Genomic DNA, 9,573 nt, shown 5'->3' with positions numbered 1-9,573 from the left:
GCGGCTTGGCCTAGCAAGACTTGAACTCAGGGCAGGAACTTGGTCTGGGGCAGGATCTGTGGAGAGAGTACTAGTCTAGGTGTCAAAATGTCCTGCTGTGGGGCACCGCCTCAGTGGCCAAAAGCTCCCAGTTCCGGAAGCCTGGTGCCACGTAACCCAAGGAAGGCAGTGGCGACCCGAGTGGGTGCTCTCCGTCCCCCAAACTGCTCATCAGGGGTGCCTACTGTAGAGCAGGTTGCCACGCGGTGGTGCGGGGGCATGAAATGTTGGGCTTCTTGCGGGTGCTGGGCCTAGCAAGACTTGGCCCTCAGGGCGGGAACTTCAACTGGGGATGAAATTTGGGGAGAGAGAGGTAGGCCAGCTCTCAAAACTCCCTGCTCCAGGGTACCTGCCCCTGCGTCCAAGAGGGGCAACTCCCGGAATCCTGGAGATGCATGGCAACACGTGAGGCCGCCTGGCACACAGTGGAGGGACACAAGGAAGGGGTGGCTACAGGACAGAGATGCTCATACCTGGACCTGGAAACAATGGAGAACATGGCCCCGAAGGGAGCCAAGCCTTGCTGATGCTGGCCCCCAGGGGAAGGCTCAGCACATAGGCTTCCTGAGAGGTAGAATGCTGTGGGCATGCAGCCCAGTGTGCAGTGTGCATGCCCTGGTAGGTAGGGCCAGGCCCTTGCCCTCCCACCGTTGGCCATCAGTGGCACCCGCAGGTGGGCAGGTGCTCTTGAGGACATGGGGAGCCACTGCCCCCAGGGCCCGCAAGGCAGAGAAATGGATGCTAGGCAAACAAGATGTGCACGCACAAGGCATGCCGCCCACAGCCTGCCGTACAAGGGGGCATCTCCCTGTACCTGCTGGGCCTCTTCCCTCATATCAATCTCTCAGGTCTATAGTGCCACCGTGATAAGCCCAGGGCTATCGCCTGTTGCACCCAGGGACTTGAGATTCCCTTCCTAAGCCTGGTGGGCCCTTCCTGTCTCAGCGGCCACAGAGATCGGGGAAGGGAACTCCCCAGCTGCCCCAAGACGGCTCAAGCCCCTTGGGAGTCGATGTATGCAAAAGGAGCTCTGAGCTCTCCAGCCCGGAACACCTTACCGAGGTTGAGGGCTTCAGGAACAGCCCAGGGCCATTGGGGACAGTCACCAGTGGCCCAAGGGGGCCTACGTCCAACATCTGGATGGTCCCATGGGGCACACCATGAAGCAGCAAGGTCCCTCAGCTGAACGTGGGCTGACGGCGGTGTCCCTGCACTTTCCAGTCCTTGTCCGGGACCCTGACAACATTTAACTTCCCCTGCATGTGGGAGGGTCCAAGGGCGGACCTTCAAGGGGGAAGTCCACCCTCTCTGGACATCCAGGGCTCCTGGCCCGATTCCCATGCGGCTGCGTCCCAGACACCGGCCTCCCGAACCCACCACAAAGGCATCTGCAGCCTCCCTCCATGCCCAGGGGCTTCCACTCACCTGTCATTGTTGAGGACGTGCTGAGACCCTGGCCAGCATGACCCGCTGAGAGACACAAAGAGACCAGGGTTAACAAGCAATGGCTCCCCGGGAGGCGTCCTAGGAGGGTGAATGAGTTGCCAGGCAAGGCTAAGGCCTTAACCCCTTTGGGCCCCTGGAGGGGGCCACAGCCACAGGGGGGAGCCTCGAGGGATCAGTCACCCCAAGTCCCAAGCTGCAGTGCTCCCCAGGGCCCTGAGCATCCTGGGGATGCTGATCCCAGAATGGTCCCCTCCACTGGGACTCAGCGTAATCCTATTAAGCATGATTTTTAGGTGATCATCTCTCTTTGAGACAATATGAGTTCTCATTTTTGACCCAAGCAAGGCAGTGATGATGCGGGCAGGTACTCTCCTATCCCCCGAATCTGGTTACCGGGGTGCTTACTGTAGAGTTGGACGTCCGGGTTAAGGGGGGATGGGGGCAAGAGACGTTGGGTTCCTTGCAGGGACAGCGCCAAGCAGGACTTGGCCCTCAGAGTGAGATCTTCACCTGGGACGGGATCTGGGGAGAGAGGGGTAAGCCGGGTGTCAAAATGTCCTACACCAGGGCACCTGTCCCTGTCGCCGTAAGCTGACAGTCCAAAACCGTGGCAGTGTGTGGCAAGGCTTGAGCCTGGCCGTCACATGCGGGTGACTGCGAGGAAGGGGCAGGCTACAGGAGCAGAGGTGGCCATACCTGGACCCCAAAACAACGGAGAGTGTGGCCCCTGAGGGAGCCGATTCTTGCTGATGCTGCCCCCCAAGAAGGCCCAGCACACAGGCTTCCTGAAAGGTAGCAAGCTGTGGGCACAGGACCGGGCATGAAGGGTGAGTGCCCTGGTAGGTAGGGCCAGGCCCTCATCCTCCCACGTATTGGCCATTTGTGGCACCTGGAACTGGGCAGGTGCCCTTGAGGACAAGGGGAGCCACAGCCTTCGGGGTCCTTAAGGCAGATGAATGGATGCCGGGCCACCCGCATGCATGCAACCAAGGCATGCCGCCTACTGCCTGCCGTGCAAGAGAGCCCTCTCCCTGCACCTGCAGGGCCTCTTCTGGATCACCCCCTCAGGTCTAGAGTGCCACCACGATAGGCCCAGGGCCATTGCCTGTTGTGCCCAGGGACTCGAGATTCCCCTTCAAGTCCCGGTAAGCCCTTCCTGCTTCAGGCTAAGGGATCAGGGACGGTGCTCCTCAGCTGCCCTGAGGGGGCCCAAGCTCTTTGAGAGTCGGTTGCATGTGACAAGAGCTCTGGGCTCTCCTGCCCAGGGCACATTGCCAAGGGCCAGGGCTTCAGGAACACCCCAGGGCTGAGGGGGAGAGCTGCCAGTGGCCCCAAGGGGCCAAAGTCCACCATTTGTACAGGTCCATGGGACACAAAATGAAGCAACAGGAGCCCTCAGCTGAACATGGACTGACGGTGGCGTCCTTGCACTTTCCAGTCCTTGTCAGGCACCCCGCCAACCTTTCACTTCCCCTGCACGTGCGATGGCCCAAGGGAGGACCTTCAATGGGGAAATCCACCCTATCCGGACATCTAGGGCTCCCGGCACGACGCCCGTGTGGCCGCCTCCCAGACACGGACCTCCCGAACCCACCTGGATGGCATCTGCGGCCTTCCTCCAAGGCCAGTGGCTTCCATTCACCTGCCATGGTTGAATCCACATGAAGACCCTGGCCACCACGGCCCACTGAAAGACACAAGGGGACCAGGGTTCTTAAGCAATGGCTCCCTGGGAGGCGTCCTGGGAGGGGGAATGAGTTGGCAGGCAAGGCAGAAGGCCTGAGCACCTCTTTGGCACCTGGAGGCCCACAGTCAGACCACAGCCACAGCGGGGAGCCTGAAGGGATTGGTTGCTTCAAGCCCCAAACAGCAGCTCTCCCCCAGGGCCCTGAGAATCTTCTGGATGCTGACCCGGGGATGGTCCCCTCCACTGGGCCTCAGTGTAATCCTTTTGAGCATGATTTTTAGGTCATCATCTCTCTTTGGGACAAATTGAGTTATCATTGACCCAAGCAAGGCAATGGTGATGCAGGGGGGCACTCTCCCATCCCCCGAACTGGCTTACCCGGGATGCTTTCTGTAGAACGTGATGCCCCGGGAAGGGGGCGATGGCACGAGATGTTGGGCCCCTTGCCAGGGCTTGGCCTAGCAAGACTTGGACCTCAGGGAGGGATCTTCATCTCGGGGATGGCATCTGGGGAGAGAGGGGTGGCCAGCTGTCAAAATGTCCTGCACTGGGGCACCTATCCCTGTGGCCAAGAGCTGCCAGTCCTGAAAGCCTGGTGCCACGTGGCAAGTCGTGAGGATTGCCAGCACACATTGGGGGACCGAAAGGAAGGGGCAGGCTACAGGAGCAGAGATGCCCATAACTGGACCCTGAAACAACGGAGAGTGTAGTCCCTGAGGGAACCGAGCCTTGCTGATGCTGCCACCCAGGAGAAGGCCAGGCAGATAGGCTTCCCGAAAGGTAGCACACTGTGGGTGAGGGGCCGGGTGTGAAGGGTGTGTTCTCTTGTAGTTAGGACAAGGCCCTCGCCCTCCTAGGGATTGGCCATCTGTGACACCCGCAGTTGGGCAAGTGACCTCGAGGACCCAGGGAGTCACAGCCCCTGGGGCCCCAAGGTCAGAGGAATGGATGCCAGGGTAATCATGTCCATGCAACCAAGGCATTCCACCCACTGTCCGCTGTGCAAGGGCACCCTGTTCCTGCACCTGTTTGGCCTCTTCCAGGGATCACTCCCTCATGTCTAGAGTGCTGTGACCATAGGCCCAGGGCCAATGCCTTTTGCGCCTAGGGATTTGAGAATCCCCTCCTAGGCCTGGTGGGCTCTTCCTGTCTATGCGCCCCAAGGGATCAGGAGGGGAGCTCCCCAGCTGCCCAAATTGGGCCCAAGCTCTTTGGGAGTCGACTGCATGAGACAGGAATTCTTGTCTCTCCCACCCGGAGCAAATTGCCAAGGGCCAGTGCTTCAGGAATAGCTCAGGGCCGAGGTGGACAGATGCCAGTGGCCCAAGGGGCCCACATCCACCATCTGGATGTGCCCATGAGGCACACCATGAAGCAGCAAGAGCCCTCAGCTGAACGTGGGCTGACGTTGGTGACCTTACACTTTCCAGTCCTTGTCAGGGACCCACGCAAACCCTTGCTTACCCTGCACATGAGATGGTCCAAGGGCGGACTTTCAAGAGGGAAATCCACCCGCTACAGATATCCAGGGCTCCCAGTCCAATGTCCATGTGCAGCCACCCAGACACGGGCCACCTGACCCCACCCCAATGGCGTCTGCTGCTTCCCTCCAATCCCAGTGGCTTCCACTCACCTGCCGTGTTTGAGGCCGTGCAGAGGCTCTGGCCACCATGGTCAGCTGAAAGTCACAAGGAGAACCAGGTGCTAAGCAATGGCTCTCCAGTTGTCCTGGGAGGCGGATAGGGTGATCAAGGGAGTTTGAAGGCCTGAGGCCCTTTGGGCACTTGGAGGCCCATTGAAAGGCCACAGCCACAGTGGGGAACTTCGGGGGATCCATTGCCTCAAGCCCCAAACTACAGTGCTCCCCCAGGACCCCAAGCAATCTTCAGATGTTGATCCCAGCATGGTATCCTCCATTGGGCCTCAGAGTAATCCTATTGAGCATGATTTTTAGGTCATCATCTCGCTTTGAGACAATATGAGTTCTCATCATTGACCCAAGCAAGGCAGTGATGACGCAGGCGTGCATTAGGGCATCCCCCGAACCTGATATCTGGGGTGCTTACTGTAGAGTGGGATGCCCCGGCGGGGGGTGGGGGAAGAGTTACGAGACTTTGGGCCTCTTGCAGGGGCTGGGCCTAGCAAGACGTGGCCCTCAGGGCAGAATCTTCATCTGGGGACATGATCTGGGGAGAGAGGGGTAGGCCAGGTGTCAGAACGCCCTGTTGCATGGAACCAGCCCATGCAGCCAAGAAGTGCCAGTCCCGAAAGCCTAGCACCATGTGGCAAGGCTTTAGGCCGGCTGGCACACAGTGGGTAACTGCAAGGAAGGGGCAGGCTATAGGAGCAGAGATGCCCATACCTGGACACCAAAAAAACGGAAAGCTTGGCCCCTGAAGGAGCTGAGCCTTTTTGATGCTGCCCCCCAGAAGAAGGCACGGCACACATGCTTCCCGAGAGGTAGCACGCTGTGGGCGTGGGGCCAGTCGTGAAGGGTGCGTGCCCTTGTAGTTAGGTCCAGGCCCTTGCCCTCCCACGGACTGGCCATCTGTCATACCCCGAGCCTGGCAGGTGCCCTCGAAGACATGGGGAGGCACAGCCCCCAGCGTCGCCAGGGCAGAGGAATGGATACTGGGCAAACCGCATGCATGCAACCAGGTCATGACGCCCATTACTCCCCTTGCAGGGGGGCCCTCTCCCTGCACCTGCTGGGCCTTTTCCCGGGATCACTACCTCAGGTCTAGAGAGCCCCTGCGAGAGGCCCAGGGCCATCGCCTGTTGCATCCAGGAACTCAAGATTCCCCTCTTTGGCCTGGTGGGTCCTTTCTGTCTTGACAGCCCAAGGGATCAGGGAGGAGAGCTTCCCAGCTGGTCCAAGGAGGCCCAAGCTCCTTGGAGTAGGTGTGTGGGACAGAAGCTCTGGGCTGTCCCACCTGGGTCATCTTGACAATGGCCAGGGCTTCAGGAACAGCCCTGTAGAGTGGATTACCCTGGAGGGTGTCAGAGCAGGAGACATTGGGCCACTTGCCAGGGCTGGGCCTAGGAAGATTTGGTCCTCAGGGCAGGATCCTCGTATGGGTACGTGATCTGGGGAGAGAGGGTAGGCTTGGTGTCAAAACGCCATTCTCCATGGCACCTACCCCTGAAGCCAGGGATGCCAGTCCCAAAATCCTGGTGCCGCATGGCAAGCCGTGAGGCCGTCTGGCATACAGTTGGAACTGCAAGAAAAGGACAGGCTACAGGGCCAAGATGCCCATACCTGAACCCCGCAAAAATGGAGAGCGTGGCCCCCGAGGGAACCAAGCCTTGCTGAGGCTACCCCCCAGGAGAAGGCCAGCACACAGGCTACCTGAGAGTTAGCAGGATATGGGAACGAGACATGGCGTGCAGGGAGCCTATCCTGGTAGGTAGGGCCAAGGCCTCACCCTCCCACGGATTGGCCATCTGTGACACCCTCGAGGGCAGGTGTCCTCGAGGACACAGGAAGCCATGGCCCCCAAGGTCCCCAGGGTAGAGGAATGAATGCTGAGCCAAACACATGCACACCACCAAGGCATGTAGCGCACTGCCCGGCATGCAAGGGGGGGCCTCTCCCTGCATCTGCTGAGCCTCTTCCCCTGGATAACTCCATCAGGTCTAGAGTGTCAGGGCAAGAGCCCCAGGGCCATCGCCTGTTGTGTCCAGGGATTGAGATTCCCCTCCTAGTCCCAGAGGGCCCTTTGATGTCTCAGCAGCCCAAGGGATCGGGGAGGGGAGCTCCCAGCTGCCCTGAGGTGACCCAAGCTCCTTGGCAGTTGGGTGCATGCGTCAGGAACTCTGGGCTCTTCCGCCCAGGGCACCTTGCCAAGTGCTGGGGCTACAGGAACAGTTGAGGCCTGAGGGGGACAGCCGCCAGTGGTCCCAAGGGGCCCACGTCCACCATCTGGATGGGCCCATGGGGCACACCTTGAAGCAGCAAGATCCCTCAACTGAACTGGGTGACGGCAGCGCCCCTGCACTTTCTAGTCCTCCTAAGGGACCCGGCCCATCTTTCACATGCCCAACGGTGGACCTTCAAGGGGAAGTCCACCCTCTCTGGACATCCAGGGCTCCCAGCCATATTCCCATGTGGCAGCCTCCTAGACACGGGCCTCACAACCCACCCCAATGACATCTGTGGCCTCCCTCCAAGTGCAGTAGCTTCCACTCACCTGCCATGGTTGTGGCTGCGCCGAGACAATGGCCACCAAGGCCCGAGAAAGACACAAGGAAATCGGGGTTGCAAAGCAATGGCTCTTCAGGAGGCATCCTTGGAGGAAGAATGGGTTGGCAGGCAAGGCTGAAGGCTTGATCCACTCGTGGTCACCTGGAGGCCCACAGTCAGTTCATAGCCACAGTGGGGAGCCTTGAGAGAACAGTTGCCTCAAGCCCCAATCTGAAGTGCTCACCCAGGGCCCCAAGCATCTTCGGGATGCTGACCCCAGCATGATCCCCTCCCTTGGGCCTCAGCGTAATCCTATTGAGCATGATTTTTTGGTCATCATCTCTCTTCGAGACATTATGAGTTCTCATCATTGACCCAAGGAAGGCAGTGGCGACCAGACAGGCACTCACTCCTCCCCCGAACCAGCTTACTGGGGTTGCTTACTGTAGAGAGGGATGCCCAGGGGCAGGGTGGGGGCATGAGACATTGGGCATCTTGCAGTGTCTGAGCCTAGCAAGACTTGGACCTCAGGGCGGGATCTTCGTCTGGGGACATGAGCTGGGGAGAGAGGGGTAGGCGAGGTGTCAAAATGCACTGCTCCGCAGCACCTGCCATTGTAGCCAAGAGCGGCCAGTGCGTAAAGCCTGCGGCCACGTGGCAAGGTGTGAGGCCGGCCAGCATACGGCAGGGGACCACATGGAAGGGGCAAACTACAGGAGCAGAAATGCCCATACCTTGACCACAAAACAACAGAAAGCGTGGCCCCCATGAGCACTGAGCCTTGCTGTGCTGCCCCCCAGAAGGCCCGGCACACAGCCTTCCAGAGAGGTAGCACGCTGTGGACTCTGGGCCAGGCATGAAGGGTGGGTGCCTTGGTATGTACAGTCAGGCCCTCGCCCTCCTACAGATTGGCCATCTCTGACACCCAGAGTTGGGCTGGTTCCCTAGGGGACATGGGGACCCATGGCCCTCAGGGTCCCAAGGGCAGAGGAATGGATGCCGGGATAACAGCGTGCTCCTAACCAGGCATGCCACCCATTCCCACTGTGCACGGGAGCCCCCTCCCTGCACCTGTTGGGCCTCATCACTGGGATCACTCCCTCAGATCTAGAGTGCCGCGATGATAGGCCCAAGGACATTTCCTGTTGTGCCCAGGGACTCAAGATTACCCTCCTAGGCCAGGTGCCCCTTCCTGTCTCAGCAGCCCAAGGGATTGGAGAGGGGAACTCCCCAGTTGCCCCGAGGGGCCCCAGCTCCATGGGAGTCGGGTGCATGCGACAGGAACTCTGACCTCTCCGGCCCAGGGCAACTTGCCAAGGTCTGGGGCTTCATGAATACCCCAGGTCCAAGGAGACAGCCCCCAGTGGACCCAAGGGGCCCATATCCACCATCTGGATGGGCACATGGGGCACACCGTGAAGCAGCAAGGTCTCTCAGCTGATCGGTGGCTGACAGCGGTGTCCCTGCACTTTCTGGTCCATGTCAGAGACCCGGCCAATCTTTCAATTCCCCTCCACCTGGGATGACCCAAGGTCGGACCTTCAGTGGGGAAATCCACCCTCTCCGACCATCCAGGTTTCCTAACCAGACCCCCATGTGGCCACCACCCAGACACAGGCCACCCGAACCCACTCCAAATGGCGTCTATGGCCTCCCTCGAAGCCCAGTGGCTCCACTCACCTGCCATGTTTGTGACCACACTGAGACCCTGGCCACGAAGGTCTGCTGAAAGACACAAAGAGACCAGGGTTGCCTAGCAATGGCTCCCCGGAAGGCATCCTGGAAGGGGGGATGGGTCAGCAGGCAAGGCTGAAGGCCCGACCACCTCTTGTGCACCTGGAGGCCCACAGTCAGGCCACAGCCAAAGCAGTGAGGCCTGAGGGATCGGTCGCTTCAAGCCCCAAACTGCAGTGCTCCCCGAGGGCCCTGAGCATCCTCAGGATGCTGACTCTGAGATGGTCCCTTCCACTGGGCCTCAGCGTAATCCTATTGAGCATGATTTTTAGGTCATCATCTCTCTTCGAGACAATATGAGTTCTCATCATTGACCCAAGCAAGGCAATGGTGATGCCGGCGAGCCTTCTCCTGCCCCCCGAACCTGCTTACCCGGGGTGCTTACTGCAGAGTGGCATGCTCCGGTGGGTGATGAGGACCCAAGAGTTGGGATTCCGGCCGCGGCTTGGCCTAGCAAGACTTGAACTCAGGGCAGGAACTTGGT

The 9,573-nt window shown here is 59.7% G+C and overlaps 1 long non-coding RNA gene and 5 other non-coding genes across 6 annotated transcripts; all 6 read right to left on the bottom strand.

Moving 5' to 3' along the window:
• Positions 1-1,742: 1,742 nt before the first annotated feature.
• LOC116629514 lies at positions 1,743-1,823 on the bottom strand. Its single transcript, XR_004298780.1, has one exon. It is a non-coding gene; the product is annotated as a small nucleolar RNA SNORD115 (small nucleolar RNA).
• A 1,594-nt stretch (positions 1,824-3,417) lies between these two features.
• On the bottom strand, positions 3,418-3,495 carry LOC116629513. The gene has a single exon (XR_004298779.1). It is a non-coding gene; the product is annotated as a small nucleolar RNA SNORD115 (small nucleolar RNA).
• Positions 3,496-3,688: 193 nt separating this feature from the next.
• On the bottom strand, positions 3,689-9,567 carry LOC116629509. Its single transcript, XR_004298775.1, has 6 exons — positions 9,462-9,567; positions 9,036-9,080; positions 7,363-7,913; positions 5,906-6,259; positions 5,239-5,358; positions 3,689-4,850 (listed from the first exon to the last, which is right to left on the bottom strand). It is a non-coding gene; the product is annotated as an uncharacterized LOC116629509 (long non-coding RNA).
• LOC116629512 lies at positions 5,091-5,171 on the bottom strand. The gene has a single exon (XR_004298778.1). It is a non-coding gene; the product is annotated as a small nucleolar RNA SNORD115 (small nucleolar RNA).
• On the bottom strand, positions 7,652-7,732 carry LOC116629511. Its single transcript, XR_004298777.1, has one exon. It is a non-coding gene; the product is annotated as a small nucleolar RNA SNORD115 (small nucleolar RNA).
• On the bottom strand, positions 9,326-9,406 carry LOC116629510. Its single transcript, XR_004298776.1, has one exon. It is a non-coding gene; the product is annotated as a small nucleolar RNA SNORD115 (small nucleolar RNA).
• Positions 9,568-9,573: the final 6 nt, after the last annotated feature.

Source organism: Phoca vitulina, unplaced genomic scaffold, assembly GCF_004348235.1.
Source record: "Phoca vitulina isolate PV1807 unplaced genomic scaffold, GSC_HSeal_1.0 scaffold1200, whole genome shotgun sequence".
In the NCBI taxonomy this organism is placed as follows: domain Eukaryota; kingdom Metazoa; phylum Chordata; class Mammalia; order Carnivora; family Phocidae; genus Phoca; species Phoca vitulina.
Note: the sequence above shows the minus strand (reverse complement) of the source record. Positions and strands in the feature narration are given on the sequence as shown.